At 45.8% G+C, this 21,644-nt stretch overlaps 1 pseudogene across 1 annotated transcript in view; it reads left to right on the plus strand.

Moving 5' to 3' along the window:
* The window catches only part of LOC311117668, a 47,277-nt pseudogene that overhangs the window by 2,659 nt on the left and 22,974 nt on the right, over positions 1–21,644 (plus strand). The window contains exons 2-16 of the transcript in view: positions 2,223–2,429; positions 3,347–3,503; positions 8,066–8,093; positions 9,038–9,152; positions 13,485–13,532; positions 13,763–13,774; positions 15,755–15,847; positions 16,004–16,067; positions 16,283–16,381; positions 16,724–16,867; positions 17,084–17,298; positions 19,399–19,551; positions 20,255–20,428; positions 20,603–20,776; positions 20,943–21,057. The product of the transcript in view is annotated as an uncharacterized misc_RNA (transcript). The remainder of the gene's footprint in view (positions 1–2,222; positions 2,430–3,346; positions 3,504–8,065; positions 8,094–9,037; positions 9,153–13,484; positions 13,533–13,762; positions 13,775–15,754; positions 15,848–16,003; positions 16,068–16,282; positions 16,382–16,723; positions 16,868–17,083; positions 17,299–19,398; positions 19,552–20,254; positions 20,429–20,602; positions 20,777–20,942; positions 21,058–21,644) is intronic.

Raw genomic sequence — 21,644 nt, forward strand, 5'->3', positions numbered from 1 at the left:
TCTTATTATCATGTGTTATTACCATGTGTTATTATCATGTGTTATTACCATGTGTTATTACCATGTGTTATTATCATGTGTTATTACCATGTGTTAAATCAAATCAAATCAAATCAAATCAAATTTTATTGGTCACATGCGCCGAATACAACAGGTGCAGACATTACAGTGAAATGCTTACTTACAGCCCTTAACCAACAGTGCATTTATTTTAAACAAAAAAAGTAAGAATAAAACAACAACAAAAAAGTGTTGAGAAAAAAAGAGCAGAAGTAAAAATAAAGTGACAGTAGGGAGGCTATATATACAATAGAATAAAGTGACAGTAGGGAGGCTATATATACAGGGGGGTACCGTTGCATAGTCAATGTGCGGGGGCACCGGCTAGTTGAGGTAGTTGAGGTAATATGTACATGTGGGTAGAGTTAAAGTGACTATGCATAAATACTTAACAGAGTAGCAGCAGCGTAAAAAGTATGGGGTGGGGGGGCAGTGCAAATAGTCCGGGTAGCCATGATTAGCTGTTCAGGAGTCTTATGGCTTGGGGGTAGAAGCTGTTGAGAAGTCTTTTGGACCTAGACTTGGCACTCCGGTACCGCTTGCCGTGCGGTAGCAGAGAGAACAGTCTATGACTAGGGTGACTGGAGTCTTTGACAATTTTGAGGGCCTTCCTCTGACACCGCCTGGTATAGAGGTCCTGGATGGCAGGGAGCTTTGCCCCTGTGATGTACTGGGCCGTACGCACTACCCTCTGTAGTGCCTTGCGGTCAGAGGCCAAGCAGTTGCCATACCAGGCGGTGATGCAACCAGTCAGGATGCTCTCGATGGTGCAGCTGTAGAATTTTTTGAGGATCTGAGGACCCATGCCAAATCTTTTTAGTCTCCTGAGGGGGAATAGGCTTTGTCGTGCCCTCTTCACGACTGTCTTGGTGTGTTTGGACCATGATAGTTCGTTGGTGATGTGGACACCAAGGAACTTGAAGCTCTCAACCTGTTCCACTACAGCCCCGTCGATGAGAATGGGGGCGTGCTCAGTCCTCTTTTTTTTCCTGTAGTCCACAATCATCTCCTTTGTCTTGGTCACGTTGAGGGAGAGGTTGTTGTCCTGGCACCACACGGCCAGATCTCTGACCTCCTCCCTATAGGCTGTCTCATCGTTGTCGGTGATCAGGCCTACCACTGTTGTGTCGTCGGCAAACTTAATGATGGTGTTGGAGTCGTGCCTGGCCATGCAGTCATGGGTGAACAGAGAGTACAGGAGGGGACTGAGCACGCACCCCTGAGGGGCCCCCGTGTTGAGGATCAGTGTGGCAGATGTGTTGTTACCTACCCTTACCACCTGGGGGCGGCCCGTCAGGAAGTCCAGGATCCAGTTGCAGAGGGAGGTGTTTAGTCCCAGGATCCTTAGCTTAGTGATGAGCTTTGAGGGCACTATGGTGTTGAATGCTGAGCTGTAGTCAATGAATAGCATTCTCACGTAGGTGTTCCTCTTGTCCAGGTGGGAAAGGGCAGTGTGGAGTGCGATAGAGATTGCATCATCTGTGGATCTGTTGGGGCGGTATGCAAATTGGAGTGGGTCTAGGGTTTCTGGGATTATGCTGTTGATGTGAGCCATGACCAGTCTTTCAAAGCACTTCATGGCTACAGACGTCAGTGCCACGGGTCGGTAGTCATTTAGGCAGGTTATCTTAGAGTTCTTGGGCACGGGGACTATGGTGGTCTGCTTGAAACATGTTGGTATTACAGACTCAGTCAGGGACATGTTGAAAATGTCAGTGAAGACACTTGCCAGTTGGTCAGCACATGCTCGGAGTACACGTCCTGGTAATCCGTCTGGCCCTGCGGCCTTGTGAATGTTGACCTGCTTAAAAGTCTTACTCACATCGGCTACGGAGAGCGTGATCACATAGTCGTCCGTTATTACCATGTGTTATTACCATGTGTTATTATCATGTGTTATTACCATGTGTTATTACCATGTGTTATTACCATGTGTTATTACCATGTGTTATGGCTTATCATGTCTTGTGCTGTTGGTGGATGTTTCCTGGATCTAGTATCTAACTAACCTCTCGCTGTCCCTTCCCATACCCTCTCTCTCGCTCTCTTCCCCGCCTCTCTCTCTCTGTCCCCTGCCTCTATCGCTCCCCCTATCCTCTCTCTCTATCTCCCCCCTTCTACCCGCTCTCTCTCTCTCGCCTATCCTCTCTCCCCCCCTCCAGTCTGCCAGTATCCGTGAGGAGCGTGGGGATGAGGTGGAGGTGGAGCTAACAGACAGCCAGAGGAAGCTGACCCTGTCCAGAGAGGAGGTCCAGAGGATGAATCCTCCCAGGTTCAGTAAGGTGGAGGACATGGCTGACCTCACCTGTCTCAATGAAGCCTCCGTCCTACACAACCTCAGAGAGAGATACTACTCTGGCTTGATATACGTGAGTGTACAGTACACACCCACACACATACACACGCTCATGCAGACACACACACACACACAGGCCACAACACACACACACACACACACACACACACACACACACACACACACACACACACACACACACACACACACACACACACACACTATGTGTGGATTATCAGGGAAGGGTGTGAGTGGAGGTGGGTGGGTAGGGGCGACCAGTCAGAATCCACAGTGGGTGGGTAGGGGCGACCAGTCAGAATCCACAGTGGGTGGGTAGTGGCGACCAGTCAGAATCCACAGTGGGTGGGTAGGGGAGACCTGTCAGAATCCACAGTGGGTGGGTAGGGGAGACCTGTCAGAATCCACAGTGGGTGGGTAGGGGAGCGACCAGTCAGAATCCACAGTGGGTGGGTAGGGGAGCGACCAGTCAGAATCCACAGTGGGTGGGTAGGGGAGCGACCAGTCAGAATCCACAGTGGGTGGGTAGGGGAGACCTGCCAGAATCCACAGTGGGTGGGTAGGGGAGACCTGTCAGAATCCACAGTGGGTGGGTAGGGGAGCGACCAGTCAGAATCCACAGTGGGTGGGTAGGGGCGACCAGTCAGAATCCACAGTGGGTGGGTAGGGGAGACCTGCCAGAATCCACAGAGTCATCTTGTTATCAGTACCTTCACACTGTTGCCTGCATATTTCATTCATAAACCTGTGTTGTAGCACTAGCTGGTTGACTGATTATCCCGACAGCTATCTTTCTTTTCCATTAGAAATGCCTCCTTACACATTCCACCTGGTCCTACTCATACTATAGGTTAATGGGTCCTACTCATACTGTAGGTTAATGGGTCCTACTGATATTGAGATTAAGCATGGTATTTTAGTTATCATTGAACTTTATGTATATCTAACCTGGGTGTGTGTGTGTGTTTGCAGACATACTCGGGCCTGTTCTGTGTGGTGATCAACCCCTATAAGAACCTGCCCATCTACACAGAGTCTATAGTGGAGATGTACCGAGGGAAGAAACGCCATGAGATGCCCCCTCACATCTACGCTATATCAGAGGCTGCCTACCGCAGCATGCTACAAGGTAACCCTAACCCCTGACCTCTAACCCCTGACCCCCTCACATCTATGCTATATCAGAGGCTGCCTACCGCAGCATGCTACAACATAACCCTAACCCCTGACCTCTAACCCCTGACCCCCTCACATCTATGCTATATCAGAGGCTGCCTACCGCAGCATGCTACAACGTAACCCTAACCCCTGACCTCTAACCCCTGACCCCCTCACATCTATGCTATATCAGAGGCTGCCTACCGCAGCATGCTACAAGGTAACCCTAACCCCTGACCTCTAACCCCTGACCCCCTCACATCTATGCTATATCAGAGGCTGCCTACCGCAGCATGCTACAACATAACCCTAACCCCTGACCTCTAACCCCTGACCCCCTCACATCTATGCTATATCAGAGGCTGCCTACCGCAGCATGCTACAACGTAACCCTAACCCCTGACCTCTAACCCCTGACCCCCTCACATCTACGCTATATCAGAGGCTGCCTACCGCAGCATGCTACAACGTAACCCTAACCCCTGACCTCTAACCCCTGACCCCCTCACATCTATGCTATATCAGAGGCTGCCTACCGCAGCATGCTACAAGGTAACCCTAACCCCTGACCTCTAACCCCTGACCCTTAACCTCTAACCCCTAACCCCCTCACATCTACGCCACATCAAAGTAATTTGTCAGTTATGATTTTCATTTGCGCATATTTGTTGAACAGTTTCATTTCAATAATAATGTTTTTGTTTCTCAAAATCATTGTCACGTGGTTAATCATAAAAATATTAATTAAAATTATACAAATATAAAAGTTACAATTCAACTAATGCGAGAGCACCAGCCTCTGCATACATTGATAGGCTACACTGTGATCATTGGTGGCTAAATAGGCTAAATGAGCGCATGGAGCCCAGAGATGGCCAATGCAGCCGTTGGCATATAACTGCAATTGTCAACTAAGTAAAAATACATAAAACCCACAAATAAAAACAGTCGAAAATATACTAATGAAAATGTTGGTTCTTTCAATCACATTCATCTCTCTACTCAGCTTGTCTTCCTCCCTTTCTATCTGTCTGGACTTGAGCTATTGCTAGTGAAGTGCAACATTGTATCAAATCAATCAACTGGGTCAGGCCCAAAGCTGTCTCTAGCAAGCTTGCAACATTGTATCAACTAGCCTATTCCAGGCCCTCAGAGTTTCCCCTAGCCAGTGAGCTCGGGACAGACAGCTGTTTTTGCGCAAGGGAAAGATATTTTATGACGTTTCCACTGGATATATGGGATCCTCAGATGATGACATTTTGCTCTTTCACACTGAGGCTTGGTGATTATCAAGGGGGAGATTGTTGGAAAAATAGGCCTATAGTGAGTAACTATTAGGCTGTCATTCGCAATGGATGTTGAAGAAACAGACTTTGTTGATTTACTGTGTGAGGTGAAGAAAACATTACTGAGAAGCTCAACTTATTAGTGGTGGACGTGGTGGCTAAGACAGTCACAAATCAAACTTTACTAGATGTCCACGCAGCAGGCCAGGTAGGCTGCTTCTATGCATGCTCAGGCGCGCGGTCCCTCAACATTAACAAGACAGAAAAACCAGACCCAAGCATGATCATTGCTCACATGGAGCACTCCAAACAAAAGACAATAAAAAAAATAGATAATCGTAAATGATGGTTATGAAATAAACCAAAACTTGTTTCTCACAAGTGTATCAGGTTGTGAAATCTGCAAACAACATTTCTCGCCGAGAATTTGAACGGTAAATGACTGTAGGCCTAATTAGTAATACAATGCATTAGAAATTAATGTAACCAAATGACGGGGATTAACGGTTACGGTACATTTACTACTGGTGACATACACTACATGACCAAAAGTATGTGGACACCTGCTTGTCGAACATCTCATTCCAAAATCATGGGCATTAATATGGAGTTGGTCCCCTCTTTACTTCTATAACAGTCTCCACACTTCTGGCAAGGCTTTCCACTAGATGTTGGAACATTGCTGCGGGGACTTGCTTCCATTCAGCCACAAGAGCATTAGTGAGATCGGGCACTGATGTTGGGCAATTAGGCGTGGCTTGCAGTCGGCATTTAAATACATCCCAAAGGTGTTCAATAGGGTTGAGGTCAGGCCTCTGTGCAGGCCAGTCAAGTTCTTCCACACCGATCTCGACAAACCATTTCTGTATGGACCTCACTTTGTGCACGGGGGTATTGTCATGCTGAAACAGGAAAGGGCCTTCTCACAAACTGTTGCCACAAAGTTGGAAGCACAGAATCGTGTAGAATGTCATTGTATGCTGTAGCGTTAAGATTTCCCTTCACTGGAACTAAGGGGCCTAGCCCGAACCATGAAAAATAGCCCCAGACCATTATTCCTCCTCCACCAAACTTTACAGTTGGCACTATGCATTGGGGCAGGTAGCGTTCTCCTGGCATCCGCCAAACCCAGATTCATCCGTCGGACTGCCAGATGGTGAAGTGTGATTCATCACTCCAGAGAAGGCGTTTCCACTGCTCCAGAGTCCAATGGCGGCGAGCTTTACACCACTCCAGCCGACGCTTGGCATTGCGCATGGTGATCTTAGGCTCGTGTGCGGCTGCTCGGCCATGGAAACCCATTTCATGAAGCTTCGGATGAACAGTTATTGTGCTGACGTTGCTTCCAGAGGCAGTTTTGAACTCGGTAGTGAGTGTTGCAACATTTTTACGTGCTACATGCTTCAGCACTCAGCAGTCCCGTTCTGTGAGCTTGCGTGGCCTACCACTTCATGGCTGAGCCCTTGTTGCTCCTAGACGTTTCCACTTCACAATAACAGCACTTACAGTTGACCAGGGCAGCTCTAGCAGGGCAGAAATGTGAAGAAGTGACTTGTTGGAAAGGTGGCCTTCTTTGATGGTGCCATGTTGAAAGTAACAGAGCTCTTCAGTGAGGCCATTCTACTGCCAATGTTTGTCTATGGAGATTGTATGGCTGTGTGCTCGATTTTATACACCTTTCAGCAACGGCTGTGGCTGAAATTTGAAGGGGTGTCCACATACTTTTGTATATATAGTGTATGAAATGGGGAATTGATAAAAATAAACAATCAAAGAACAAACAATGAATGCGCAAGAATTGACGGGAGACAGCTCAGTGGATTCTGGAGAGCTGAGTGCATGCATTCTGGAGTGAGACAACCCATATCTTCGCCACACACCCCTCCCCTTCTTCTTGTCTCAAAATGTTTAATTATACTCAAGACATTATCTTCACACATATTTTAGATGCTTTTCACTGACAGCCGTAACTCAATAATCAACTAGTCCTTTTCCCATCCCGCTGCCTATGAAAGACTTCCTCATATGCTATTTCTCTCCTGTTCTATTGGTTTTCATATCAACTTTCTTTCGTTGTCCTGAAGCCAAATGCACAATCCTAGTCATATTAGCAACCCATCCTAGTTGTTGCATCTTTAGATTCACCCTCTTTCTAAGTTTCTAACACAGATTTTCATCTCTGTCATCAGGTGCATCAGGGGGGCTGTTTAGAATGGTGTTTTCCCTTTTTCCCACAAATTGTATTTTGGGTAATGGTTGAAAATGTTGTTTTATTGGCTGCTTCATTACAGGAGTTGCATGTTTTGTTAAGATGAATTACCATAATCTAAATGTGATTTCTCTCATTCTGAGCACCATGGGTAGATGCCCTAATGGGTTGCATACCCAATGCATATGTGTCTGATACATTTCTCAAATGGCCGGTAAATTAAAATCTTCCCGGCCACGTTGTCCTGTGCCACATTTTCCTAACGGAAACCCTGCTGACAGTGTAGCTGCCATATAAATCCATGTTTTTTGTGGAAGCATAGGGAAACAGTGGCAATGACAATATCTTGGTGCTGCAAATGGCAGTAGTAATGACAGTTCGTTCTAGGACTTTTCCCACGCTTCATGTATTATGATAGGAGTGTGACAAACAAACACTGATTGTGCCACTCTTCTCCATTAAAACCGGTTAGAGACTGATTGAGCAACATTTCTTTTTTCAATTCATTAGATGACAAGACAGTCAGTCTCTCTCTCTCTCTCTCTCTCTCTTATTCTTTCTTTCTTTCAGTGTGACAGGTGTGTGTCTGTGTTCTGTGATCCTATTGATAATTGAACCAGTATGACCGGTATGTGTGCGTGTCCGTGCATGTCTGTGCGTATGCGTGCGTGTGTGTGTGCTTTCCTCTCTGTGTGTGTGTCCGTGCATCAGAGGAAACCTTAAAAAGAGTCAGACCGTTGTGTTGGAGTCTGTAGTGTGGGCTGGAGCATTGGTCTGAGGTCTGTTTGGAGAGACCACTTCTGTGGCTTTGACCTCCTTCCTCCTCAGTACACGACAATGCTGCTCAGTGAGAGCTGTTGAAATCACACACACACTGACAGCCTTTGTGTTTCAGTGAGGTTCTCTGAGATTGATTGACAAATGTATCGATGACCCTGTTGCAATGATTACTGGTGTAATAAATGAAGGTAGTACTGTTCAATGGATAATATGTGTGTGAGGTTGTCATATTCTACTTGTATTATTATTCTCTCACAGACAGGGAAGATCAGTCTATCCTCTGCACGTGAGTAACCTGGGGTTATTTATCTGTCTTGTTTGTCTGCCTGCCTGTCTGTCTGTTTGCCTGTCTGCCTGTCTGTCTGCCTGTCTTGTCTGTCTATCTGTTTGCCTGTCTGTCTGTTTGCCTGTCTGCCTGTCTGTCTGCCTGTCTTGTCTGTCTATCTGTTTGCCTGTCTGTCTTGTCTGCCTGTCTTGTCTGTCTGCCTGTCGTCCGTCCGTCTGTCTGAATTCCCACCATGGTAAATGATCCCAGTTTAGATTACTGAAGCTGAGTATAGCTTAGTTTCTGCTAGGATCCTGTTTTTAGAAGGTTCCAGCCTAGTCCCCCTCCAACATTAGGAGTATTTTTTTGTTTTTCTATATTCTCCTTTATTCCCATCCAACATAAACACCACGACTACTGTCTGTATCCTGCACACCTGCTCTCTGTTTATAGAGGAATACACTGCATGGTTCCTCTGTTCACTGGTGGCCTGCATGTGTGTATCTAGTTGTATTTTATATGCAAGGTGTGCGTGTCCTTTCTGTTATATGTGTTTGTGTTGTGTTTATATGTCCTCCAAAACTGGGTTGTATATGTGTATTTTTATAGAGGACCCTTGTGAAACGAGATGGGGTTTATGTGTGTGAGTTTCTCATACTTGTTTCTGTGTGTGTCTGTGTGTCTGTGTGTGTGTCTGTGTGTGTGTGTGTGTGTGTGTGTGTGTGTGTGTGTGTGTGCGTGCGTGCGTGCGTGTGTGTGGGGGTGTGTGTGTGTGTGTGTGTGTGTGTGTGTGTGTGTGTGTGTGTGTGTGTGTGTGTGCGTGCGTGCGTGCGTGCGTGCGTGGGGGTGGGTGGGGGTGTGTGTGTGTGTGTGTGTGTGTGTGTGTGTGTGTGTGTGTGTGTGTGTGTGTGTGTGTGTGTGTGTGTGTGTGTGTGTGTGTGTGTGTGTGTGTGTGTGTGTTCCAGAGGCGAGTCTGGCGCAGGGAAGACAGAGAACACTAAGAAAGTCATCCAGTATCTGGCTCATGTGGCCTCGTCCCATAAGACTGGAACTCTGGGTAGAAACAAGGAGGCCTCACAGGTAAACTGGGGAAGGAGAGAGAGAGAGAGAGAGAGAGAGAGAGAGAGAGAGAAAAGGGGGAGGACGAAGAGACTATATGGAGGAAATGGGGGAGAGGGGGAGGAAAGGAGACAAAGACAAAGAAGGAGAAGAGGATGTGAGGAAAGAGATGAATTGGAAGAAGGAGGATAAGAATAGGTTGAGAATTGATTGATGGATGATGTTTATTGTCCTGACTAAGGGAGAGGATTGATTGATGGATGATGTTTATTGTCCTGACTAAGGGAGAGGATTGATTGATGGATGATGTTTATTGTCCTGACTGAGGAAGAGGATTAATTTATGCTTGATGTTTATTGTCCTGACTGAGGAAGAGGATGTATTGATGGATGATGTTTATTGTCCTGACTGAGGAAGAGGATTGATTGATGGATTATGTTTATTGTCCTGACTGAGGAAGAGGGTTGATTGATGGATGATGTTTATTGTCCTGACTGAGGGAGAGGTTTGATTGATGGATGATGTTTATTGTCCTGACTGAGGAAGAGGATTGATTGATGGATGATGTTTATTGACCTGACTGAGGGTGAGAATTGATTGATGGATGATGTTTATTGTCCTGACTGAGAGAGGATTGATTGATGGATGATGTTTATTGTCCTGACTGAGGGAGAGGATTGATTGATGGATGATGTTTATTGTCCTGACTGAGGGAGAGGATTGATTGATGGATGATGTTTTTGTCCTGACTGAGGAAGATGATTGATTGATGGATGATGTTTATTGACCTGACTGAGGGAGAGGTTTGATTGATGGATGATGTTTATTGTTCTGACTGAGGGAGAGGTTTGATTGATGGATGATGTTTATTGTCCTGACTGAGGGAGAGGATTGATTGATGGATGATGTTTATTGTCCTGACTGAGGGAGAGGTTTGATTGATGGATGATGTTTATTGTCCTGACTGAGGGAGAGGATTGATTGATGGATGATGTTTTTGTCCTGACTGAGGAAGATGATTGATTGATGGATGATGTTTATTGACCTGACTGAGGGAGAGGTTTGATTGATGGATGATGTTTATTGTTCTGACTGAGGGAGAAGATTGATTGATGGATGATGTTTATTGTCCTGACTGAGGGAGAGGATTGATTGATGGATGATGTTTATTGTCCTGACTGAGGAAGAGGATTTATTGATGGATGATGTTTATTGTCCTGACTGAGGAAGAGGGTTGATTGATGGATGATGTTTATTGTCCTGACTGAGGGAGAGGATTGATTGATGGATGATGTTTATTGTCCTGACTGAGGGAGAGGATTGATTGATGGATGATGTTTATTGTCCTGACTGAGGAAGAGGATTTATTGATGGATGATGTTTATTGTCCTGACTGAGGAAGAGGGTTGATTGATGGATGATGTTTATTATCCTGACTGAGGGAGAGGATTGATTGATGGATGATGTTTATTGTCCTGACTGAGGGAGAGGATTGATTGATGGATGATGTTTATTGTCCTGACTGAGGGAGAGGTTTGATTGATGGATGATGTTTATTGTCCTGACTGAGGGAGAGGATTGATTGATGGATGATGTTTATTGTCCTGACTGAGGGAGAGGTTTGATTGATGGATGATGTTTATTGTCCTGACTGAGGGAGAGGATTGATTGATGGATGATGTTTTTGTCCTGACTGAGGAAGATGATTGATTGATGGATGATGTTTATTGACCTGACTGAGGGAGAGGTTTGATTGATGGATGATGTTTATTGTTCTGACTGAGGGAGAAGATTGATTGATGGATGATGTTTATTGTCCTGACTGAGGGAGAGGATTGATTGATGGATGATGTTTATTGTCCTGACTGAGGAAGAGGATTTATTGATGGATGATGTTTATTGTCCTGACTGAGGAAGAGGGTTGATTGATGGATGATGTTTATTGTCCTGACTGAGGAAGAGGATTTATTGATGGATGATGTTTATTGTCCTGACTGAGGGAGAGGATGTATTGATGGATGATGTTTATTGTCCTGACTGAGGGAGAGGATTGATTGATGGATGATGTTTATTGTCCTGACTGAGGGAGAGGATTGATTGATGGATGATGTTTATTGTCCTGACTGAGGAAGAGGATTTATTGATGGATGATGTTTATTGTCCTGACTGAGGGAGAGGATGTATTGATGGATGATGTTTATTGTCCTGACTGAGGGATTGGATTGATTGATGGATGATGTTTATTGTCCTGACTGAGGGAGAGGATTGATTGATGGATGATGTTTATTGTCCTGACTGAGGGAGAGGTTTGATTGATGGATGATGTTTATTGTCCTGACTGAGGGAGAGGTTTGATTGATGGATGATGTTTATTGTCCTGACTGAGGGAGAGGATTGATTGATGGATGATGTTTATTGTCCTGACTGAGGGAGAGGTTTGATTGATGGATTATGTTTATTGTCCTGACTGAGGAAGATGATTGATTGATGCCTGATGTTTATTGACCTGACTGAGGGAGAGGATTGATTGATGGATGATGTTTATTGTCCTGACTGAGGGAGAGGTTTGATTGATGGATTATGTTTATTGTCCTGACTGAGGAAGATGATTGATTGATGCCTGATGTTTATTGACCTGACTGAGGGAGAGGATTGATTGATGGATGATGTTTATTGTCCTGACTGAGGAAGAGGATTTATTGATGGATGATGTTTATTGTCCTGACTGAGGGAGAGGATGTATTGATGGATGATGTTTATTGTCCTGACTGAGAGAGGATTGATTGATGGATGATGTTTATTGTCCTGACTGAGGGAGAGGATTGATTGATGGATGATGTTTATTGTCCTGACTGAGGGAGAGGATTGATTGATGGATGATGTTTATTGTCCTGACTGAGGGAGAGGATTGATTGATGGATGATGTTTATTGTCCTGACTGAGGGAGAGGTTTGATTGATGGATGATGTTTATTGTCCTGACTGAGGGAGAGGGTTGATTGATGGATGATGTTTATTGTCCTGACTGAGGGATTGGATTGATTGATGGATGATGTTTATTGTCCTGACTGAGGGAGAGGATTTATTGATGGATGATGTTTATTGTCCTGACTGAGGGATTGGATTGATTGATGGAATATGTTTATTATCCTGACTGAGGGAGAGGATTGATTGATGGATGATGTTTATTGTCCTGACTGAGGGAGAGGATTTATTGATGGATGATGTTTATTGTCCTGACTGAGGGATTGGATTGATTGATGGAATATGTTTATTATCCTGAGTTAGGGAGAGGATTGATTGATGGATGATGTTTATTGTCCTGACTGAGGGAGAGGATTGATTGATGGATGATGTGTATTGTCCTGACTGAGGGAGAGGTTTGATTGATGGATGATGTTTATTGTCCTGACTGAGGGATTGGATTGATTGATGGAATATGTTTATTATCCTGACTGAGGGAGAGGATTGATTGATGGATGATGTTTATTGTCCTGACTGAGGGAGAGGATTGATTGATGGATGATGTTTATTGTCCTGACTGAGGGAGTGGATTGATTGATGGATGATGTTTATTGTCCTGACTGAGGGAGAGGATTGATTGATGGATGATGTTTATTGTCCTGACTGAGGGAGAGGATTGATTGATGGATGATGTTTATTGTCCTGACTGAGGGAGAGGATTGATTGATGGATGATGTTTATTGTCCTGACTGAGGGAGTGGATTGATTGATGGATGATGTTTATTGTCCTGACTGAGGGAGAGGATTGATTGATGGATGATGTTTATTGTCCTGACTGAGGGAGAGGATTGATTGATGGATGATGTGTATTGTCCTGACTGAGGGATTGGATGGGGAAGAGAATAAGGCAGGAAGAGAGTGAAAGAATGAGAAGAGAAGGGGAGAAAAGATGGCAGAGAGGAGGAGTGGTGTAGGGATGACTTGTTATGACTTGATATGAAGTTGATGTATGTTGAAACTATGGAAACAAGGTGTACTGCTACATTTTGCTTTACACTACATGTTGCTACTACTCCATGACTTTCTGTAAACTACTGTCCTTCTTGCTGATCAAGTGCTGCTGGAGGAATCATTATAGAGTGACCTCTATAATCATTCCTGTCTCTCTGCTCCTCTCCTCTCTCCCTGCCCTCTCCTCTCATTCCCCCTCTCTTGTACTATCCTCCCCCTACTGCCCTTTATCCTCCCCTTTTTCTACTGTTTCCCTTCTCTTCTTTCTCCTATCCTTTCCTCCCTCTCTCCCTCCTCCCTCTTGATTTTGCACTCTCTCCTACCCTCTCTCCTCCAACCTCCCCCTCTTTCCTCTCCTCCTTCTCTCCTGTGTATTCAGATGGATGGCAGTAGGTCGTTGCCCAGGGGCAGTTCTATGGTGAACAGGGTGAGTGGGCTCTATCCTCTCCTGTCTTCACCTCTTCCCTTCTCTTCTGATTCTGGTGGTGCTCCAGACTGACGTCCTTTAACAACACCATTACTGATGTGTTCCTCCATAATTGTCAAGCGTTTTGTTTTTGTTTTGTACTGCATTCATTGGTCTGTTGTTGTCTTTTGTTTGTTTGTTTGTCTCATCTGTTAATTCTCCCAACCTTCCCCCTTTTCTCAATCTCTCAGAGTGTGCAATATGTGAGTATAATATAAAGTATAAGGACTATTATCACCACTGTGGGCTGATTGAGGTCAAACATGGCAGATAGATGTAGAATGTATAGAACAGACATAATTATCTTGTTCTGTATTAGAGAGAATCATGTCTGTTCTAGACAATACATTTCTATCTGAATGTTCTGTAACGTTGCTCCCTCCTGAATGAAAGCCCTGCTGTTCTCTGGTGTCTATGGGTGTTTGGCTTTTTACTGTACGGTATATCTGTAGCAACACCCAATGGGTGCTAGAATAAGTGGTGATGGGCGGGTCTATGAATCTCTCCCAATGTCCTGATTGGCTGGATTAACGACCTGTCAATCGTCAAACCTGTCACGATCGTTGAGAGACGGGTCAGACCAAGGTGCAGCGTGGTATGCGTACATGTTTATTAATACGAATAAACACTTGACAAAATAACAAAACAACGAACCGTGACGCTCAAACAGTGGCTACAACACAACAAGCCAAACGCGAGTCAAGATCCCACAACTAAGGTAGGCAACCAGGCTACCTAAGTATGATCCCCAATCAGAGACAACGAGCGACAGCTGCCTCTGATTGGGAATCACACCCGGCCAAACATAGAAATATCAACCTAGATTTACCACATAGAAATACAATAACATAGATCTCAACAGAAACTCACACCCTGACCCAACCAACAAGAGTTCTCTAGATCAGGGCGTGACAAAACCATATACAGTTGCCCAATGAAAATGCTCTGGTTTCCTGATTGACAGCTGGTGTTAATCCAGCCAAAAGGTGGGTCTCAGAATCATTCCCCCATCAGTGAAGGAAGGCTTTGGAATTCACTGATAATGCACAAAAGCTTGGTTTTAAAACAATCGCCGATCTGAAAACCAGATAGGTGTACGCAATATGGTGGAAGCTCCCCTAAACCCTCTGGATGCGTAGATAGAGCCATCACCTTAGTGATTACACCTATCCATTCTTTCCTGATCTGCTAGCACTGAAGGGGTATTGGCTAGAGGTTGTTCTCAGACTGGGCTATAGACCTCCCTCCCCATCCTCCCTTTACAGTGAATGAGCTCATAGCTTCCATTCTGGTGGCCACACCTGTGAATGATGCCCAAATACAACAGGCATTTACCATGTAGAATAGTTAAGCATACATTCTGGCTGTCCAGGAATTTCCACACATACCTGTCTGTGTGCGTGCTTTTGTGTGTGTGCGTGCTTTTATGTGCGTGTGTTTTTGCGTGCGTGTGTGTGCACTTGGTGCTTTGTCTGGTAGTATGTGCATTGTTCGCAGCCTGAGCTTTGTTCCCATACAAAGCCCTGGCTTCTTGCTGTGTGTAGCTTTGAGTGCTGCTTGGCTGACGTTCTTTACCTGCCGCTTTTAAATCCACCTACAGTAGCTCCCTAGATAATGACACAGCTAATGCTAATGCTAATGCTAATACTACTGTACTTAAAGCTATAGTCAGAGCTAGTAGTGCTATAGCTTGAGCCACTGTGTAGCTAAAGCTAGAGCTAGCATCTGCGGCCATACTTTCTGATCTAACGCAGTGGCTCTCAACTGACACGACAAATACATGTGAAATAGTGCAAATGCACAGGGACAGGCTATTACACAGCCTCTGTGCTAGTTGGTTTCTGCTTAAGCCAACTTAGCCGTTGTCTTGCCAAGGTCTGGCCGAGGTCTTGGCAAGGCAACAATGTAGAGTTGTTGAATGCACAAAGTCTGGCACCTTGGCTGGCATATGATAGATGGCTAGATGCTGAAAATGTCAATAAGAGAACACATGAAAAGCTATTTATCTCTAGATTACTCTGGGCTTACCAGAGTTGAGACCACTGGGTTACTGCCTGGTTTACTGGCTGATGGGTCTGGTCTCCCCTCTTCTGTACTGGGATTGGGGGAACAGTATTTTGGGTTGTGGAGTTGCTTTTTGATGTATATCCCAGTGTTGATGAAGTGCCTGTCCTGTCCTCCAGGGGGAGCTAGAGAGACAGCTGCTACAGGCCAACCCCATCCTGGAGGCCTTCGGAAACGCCAAGACCGTCAAGAACGACAACTCCTCCAGATTTGTAAGAATGTATTAATATCTAGATTGATCCCAGATCTACAGTATATTTTTTATTGGCTGTATTTTTCTTTACTGTGTTTGCTGTTGAGTTTGCATAATTAGAAAATGTGTATGTTAGATCATCAACTGACACATTTCTTCTCCTCTTGTCTCTCAGGGCAAATTCATCCGTATTAACTTTGACGTGGCTGGATACATTGTCGGTGCCAACATTGAGACCTGTATCCTTCCTCTGCAGTCAGACTCTGTTTCAAGTCCCAACCTAAATATTATGGTTGGAACTCATTAGTATGCTCACCGGTGGGTCATTGCTAATCTGTCATCAGGTAGAAGTTGCCCTTACACACAGGGGTCAGCTCAGGGAAGCAAGGGATGCAAAACTTCCCTTAGATTAGTGTCTGGGGCTATTGAACCCTTCCTTAAACCCTGACCTCAGACCTGCTGGAGAAGTCGAGGGCGATCCGCCAGGCCAAAGATGAGAGGACCTTCCACATCTTTTACCAACTCATGTGTGGAGCTTCAGAGGCCACCAGAGGTGAGAGATGGGGAGAGGAGGAAGAGAGGGTAGGAGAGGAGGAAGAGAGGGTAGGAGAGGAGGAAGAGAGGGTAGGAGAGGGAGGAAGAGAGGGTAGGAGAGGAGGAAGAGAGGGTAGGAGAGGAGGAAGAGAGGGTAGGAGAGGAGGAAGAGAGGGTAGGAGAGGAGGAAGAGAGGGTAGGAGAGGGAGGTGAGAAAGGGGATGGGTTGAATAGATAGATCTGTGGGGTTGTTGTTTGAAATAGGAATTTCGATTCATGACGTTTTATCCTTTTACTGATAACTGGCATCCCCCTCTTTCTCTCTGTTTCCATCTCTCTCTCCCTCTCTGTCTCTCCGTAGCGGACCTTCTCCTGGGTAGTGCTGACCAGTACAGGTTTCTGAGTGGAGGTGCTATTCCTGTTCCAGGTCAGAGTGACGCTGACAACTTCACCCAGACCATGGACTCTATGACCATCATGGGATTCACACCTGAGGAGTCTCTGTGTAAGCGAGGAGAGGAGAGGAGAGGAGAGGAGAGGAGAGGAGAGGAGAGGAGAGGAGAGGAGAGGAGAGGAGAGGAGAGGAGGGGAGGGGAGGGGAGGGGAGGGAGGGGAGGAGAGAAAGACAGAGCTTTCCTCAGAACATTGGAGTAAAAAACTATATTTTCTCTCAATCCCTCTCTTTCTGCCTGTCTCTCTTCCTCTTCCCTCCTCCTCCTAGCCATGTTGAAGGTGATCTCTGCAGTGCTCCAGTTTGGGAACATCTCGTTCACTAAGGAGAAGAACCAGGACCAGTGCTCCATGCCTGACGACACGGCTGCCCAGAAACTGAGCCACCTGCTGGGCATCAGCGTGCTGGAGTTCTCCCGGGCCATCCTCACCCCGAGGATTAAAGTAGGACGCGAGTACGTCCAGAAGGCCCAGACCAAAGAACAGGTGAGACACGCACACACATGAATACACTAGTCCTGAGAATATCTAAGACTAAGAGCATAGTATTTGGTACAAATCACTCCATAAGCTCTAAACCTCAGCTGAATTGGGTAATGAATAATATGGCTTTTGAGCAAGTTGAGGAGACTAAACTTCTTGGTGTCATCTTAGACTGTACGTTTTCATGGTCAAGGCATATTGATTTAATTGCTGTAAAGATGGGGCGAGGTTTGTCTGTGATAAAGAGATGCTCAGCATTCTTAACACCACACATGAGCAAAGAAGTCCTGCAAGCTGTAGTTTTATCATATCTTAACTACTTCCAGGTGATATGGTCAGGTGTTGCAAAGAAGGACATAGGAAAGCTGCAGCAGCCTCAGAACAGAACAGCACGTCTTGCCCTTCAATGTTCACAGAGAGATAATGTCAACAAAATGCATGTTGATCTCTTCTGGCTTAAAGGAAAGATTGACTGTATCACTTCTTGTTTTTTGCAAGAAATATAATGTGTTAAAAACTCCAAACTGTCTATTCAATCAACTAACATACAGCTCTGACAGACATGCGTACCCCACAAGACATGCCACAAGAAGTCTCTTCACAGTCCCTTAAAGCAACACACAGTAATATATAGAGCCATGGTCACATGGAACTCCCTGCCATCTCAAATCACTCAAGCTAGCTGCAAAATTAGCTTTAAAAAAACAAATATAAACAGCACATCACAGCACAGCTCCTCTCCCCTTTCTGACCTAAATAGCTTGTTGTATCCTCTGCCTCCCGAGCACATCTGGTGTTTGGGTTAAAGATAAGATGTGCCCTTGGCATTAGGATATCAGGACCTGCTTAGAGAAAGCAATTGTAAACAAAGCCTCAGTAGAGTAAGGACTTTGGTCGTGCTCCATATGATGATGAAGTTCAAGAGATTCAACATTGCTGAGGTGAAAACTGTAGTTGAAGCTTTAGCTGGAGGAAACTGATGTATGGGACTGTTCATTTTATGAATGGCTCCACCCCGGTGGGACTCTGTTCATTTTATGAATGGCTCCACCCCGGTGAGACTCTGTTCATTTTATGAATGGCTCCACCCCGGTGGGACTGTTCATTTTATGAATGGCTCCACCCCGGTGGGACTGTTCATTTTATGAATGGCTCCACCCCGGTGGGACTGTTCATTTTATGAATGGCTCCACCCCGGTGGGACTCTGTTCATTTTATGAATGGCTCCACCCCGGTGGGACTGTTCATTTTATGAATGGCTCCACCCCGGTGGGACTGTTCATTTTATGAATGGCTCCACCCCGGTGGGACTCTGTTCATTTTATGAATGGCTCCACCCCGGTGGGACTGTTCATTTTATGAATGGCTCCACCCCGGTGGGACTGTTCATTTTATGAATGGCTCCACCCCGGTGGGACTGTTCATTTTATGAATGGCTCCACCCCGGTGGGACTGTTCATTTTATGAATGGCTCCACCCCGGTGGGACTCTGTTCATTTTATGAATGGCTCCACCCCGGTGGGACTGTTCATTTTATGAATGGCTCCACCCCGGTGGGACTGTTCATTTTATGAATGGCTCCACCCCGGTGGGACTCTGTTCATTTTATGAATGGCTCCACCCCGGTGGGACTCTGTTCATTTTATGAATGGCTCCACCCCGGTGGGACTGTTCATTTTTATGAACTACTCCACCAAGTTACACTTTACCGTAAAGAGAACCCACTGTGGGTGGTGACTAACAGAAGGCCAGATTTTAAGAGAAGATAAACGATGTGTTGTTGTCTACAGTGATATACTGTAGACTAAGTGTAGACAAGTGTGTATTCTTATTCTAAATGTATGTAGTTATGTCCTTGAGTTGTTGTTGTCTATTAATGTGTTGTGTCATGTCATGTTTTACGTTTTGTGTGAACCCCAGGAGGAGGAGCTGTGTTAGAATCAGCTGATGGGGATCCTAATCAAATACACACACACACACACACACACACACACACACACACACACACACACACACATACAACTGGTGTAAGAAGCACATGCTGGTTTCTTAAAATCCCTAAATGAATAATGCTCTCTCTCTCTTCTGTCTATCTCACTCTAGGCTGACTTTGCAGTGGAGGCGTTGGCCAAAGCTACATATGAGCGTCTGTTCCGTTGGCTGGTCCACAGGATCAACCGAGCGCTGGACCGCAGACAGAGACAGGGAGCCTCTTTCATAGGCATACTGGACATAGCAGGCTTCGAGATCTTCCAGGTGTGTGTGTGTGTTTGTGTGTGTGTGTCTGTGAGTGTGTCTGAGTGTGTGTGTGTGTCTGTGTGTGTATGTGTTGTCTTTCTTTCATCTCCTGTTTGCAGTCTCTTCTCAGGTTCACTAATAATATCTGCCCTCTATCTTCCCCTCTCTCATCCCTCTATCTTCCCCTCTCTCATCCCTCTATCTCCTCTCTCATCCCTCTATCTTCCCCTCTCTCATCCCTCTATCTCCCCTCTCTCATCCCTCTATCTTCCCCTCTCTCATCCCTCTATCTTCCCCTCTCTCATCCCTCTATCTTCCCCTCTCTCATCCCTCTATCTCCCCTCTCTCATCCCTCTATCTCCCCTCTCTCATCCCTCTATCTCCCCTCTCTCATCCCTCTATCTTCCCCTCTCTCATCCCTCTATCTCCCCTCTCTCATCCCTCTATCTTCCCCTCTCTCATCCCTCTATCTTCCCCTCTCTCATCCCTCTATCTTCCCCTCTCTCATCCCTCTATCTCCCCTCTCTCATCCCTCTATCTCCCCTCTCTCATCCCTCTATCTCCCCTCTCTCATCCCTCTATCTTCCCCTCTCTCATCCCTCTATCTCCCCTCTCTCATCCCTCTATCTTCCCCTCTCTCATCCCTCTATCTTCCCCTCTCTCATCCCTCAATTTTTCCCTCTCTCATCCCTCTATCTTTCTATGTCCCCTCCCTCCACAGTTGAACTCATTTGAGCAGCTGTGCATCAACTACACCAATGAGAAGCTGCAGCAGCTGTTCAACCACACCATGTTTATCCTGGAGCAGGAGGAGTACCAGAGGGAGGGCATCGAGTGGAACTTCATCGACTTCGGCCTGGACCTGCAGCCCTGCATCGACCTCATTGAAAGACCGGTACACACACACACGTAGCTCACCTTCAACCTTCGCCTGGATAAAACCGAACATCCACCTGACCTGGAACAGGAGCACTTTAACCCTTTAATAAAACATATTAGTTGTGAAGTGAATTATCAGGTGTTCTTACCTCTATTCATCTCTGTCCCTCCCTACCCCCTCCCACTTAAGGCCCAGCCCCCTGGTGTGCTGGCCCTATTGGATGAGGAGTGTTGGTTTCCGCGGGCAACAGATCGTTCATTTGTGGATAAGCTGTCTGCTGAGCAGGGGACACACCCTAAATTCTTCAAACCACGACAAATACGACAAGAGGCCGACTTCGCCATCATACACTACGCTGGGAAGGTACTCTATCCATCCATCCATCTCTCCCTTTCTCTCTCTGTCATCCCTCCTTACACTGGAAAGGTATCTTCCTCTCATTCTGTCCATCTGTCATTCATCTTCATACACACAGGTGGAAAGGTGTTTCTAAATCTCCCCCCCCCCTCTCTCTCTCTTCATCTGTCAGGTGGACTATAAGGCAGATGATTGGCTGGTGAAGAACATGGATCCTCTGAATGACAACATAGCATCTCTTCTCCACCAGTCCTCTGATCACTTCATCTCTGAGCTCTGGAGAGAGGGTACGACACACACACACACACACAGAGTAAAACAAATACTTCATACCCTTTATCAGAGATTTAGTCAGAAATGACACTGACCTAACAGTTTCTAATAGACAGGTGAAATCCACCTTTTTCTATATGAGGATTACCCCATATCTGTTTGTGATTTACCGCATAATAATGCTTCCCCAGAATGAACTAACACCTTCTCTTCTATTTGCTCTCTCTTTATTTATCTTCCCTCCTCTCACTGTCTTTTCATCTACCTATTTCTCTCCCGTCTCATTCCCTTCTCTGTTTCTCTTGCTTCAACTCAAACTATTCTCTCACTCCCTCCTCCCTTCTCCTCTCCTCTATTTCTGTTTTTCTTACCACTATTCTTTCCCTCTTCGCTCTTAATTTCCTCTCGGTCCTCCTCCTCTCCTCCCTCTCTCCCTCTCCTCTTTCTTTCCTCTCTGTCCTCCTCCTCTCCTCCCTCTTTCCTCTTTCTTTCCTCTCTGTCCTCCTCCTCTCCTCCCTCTCTCCCTCTCCTCTTTCTTTCCTCTCTGTCCTCCTCCTCTCCTCCCTCTCTCCCTCTCATTTCCTCTCTGTCCTCCTCCTCT

This window comes from Coregonus lavaretus, assembly GCF_964263955.1.
Source record: "Coregonus lavaretus genome assembly, chromosome: 3".
NCBI lineage: Eukaryota > Metazoa > Chordata > Actinopteri > Salmoniformes > Salmonidae > Coregonus > Coregonus lavaretus.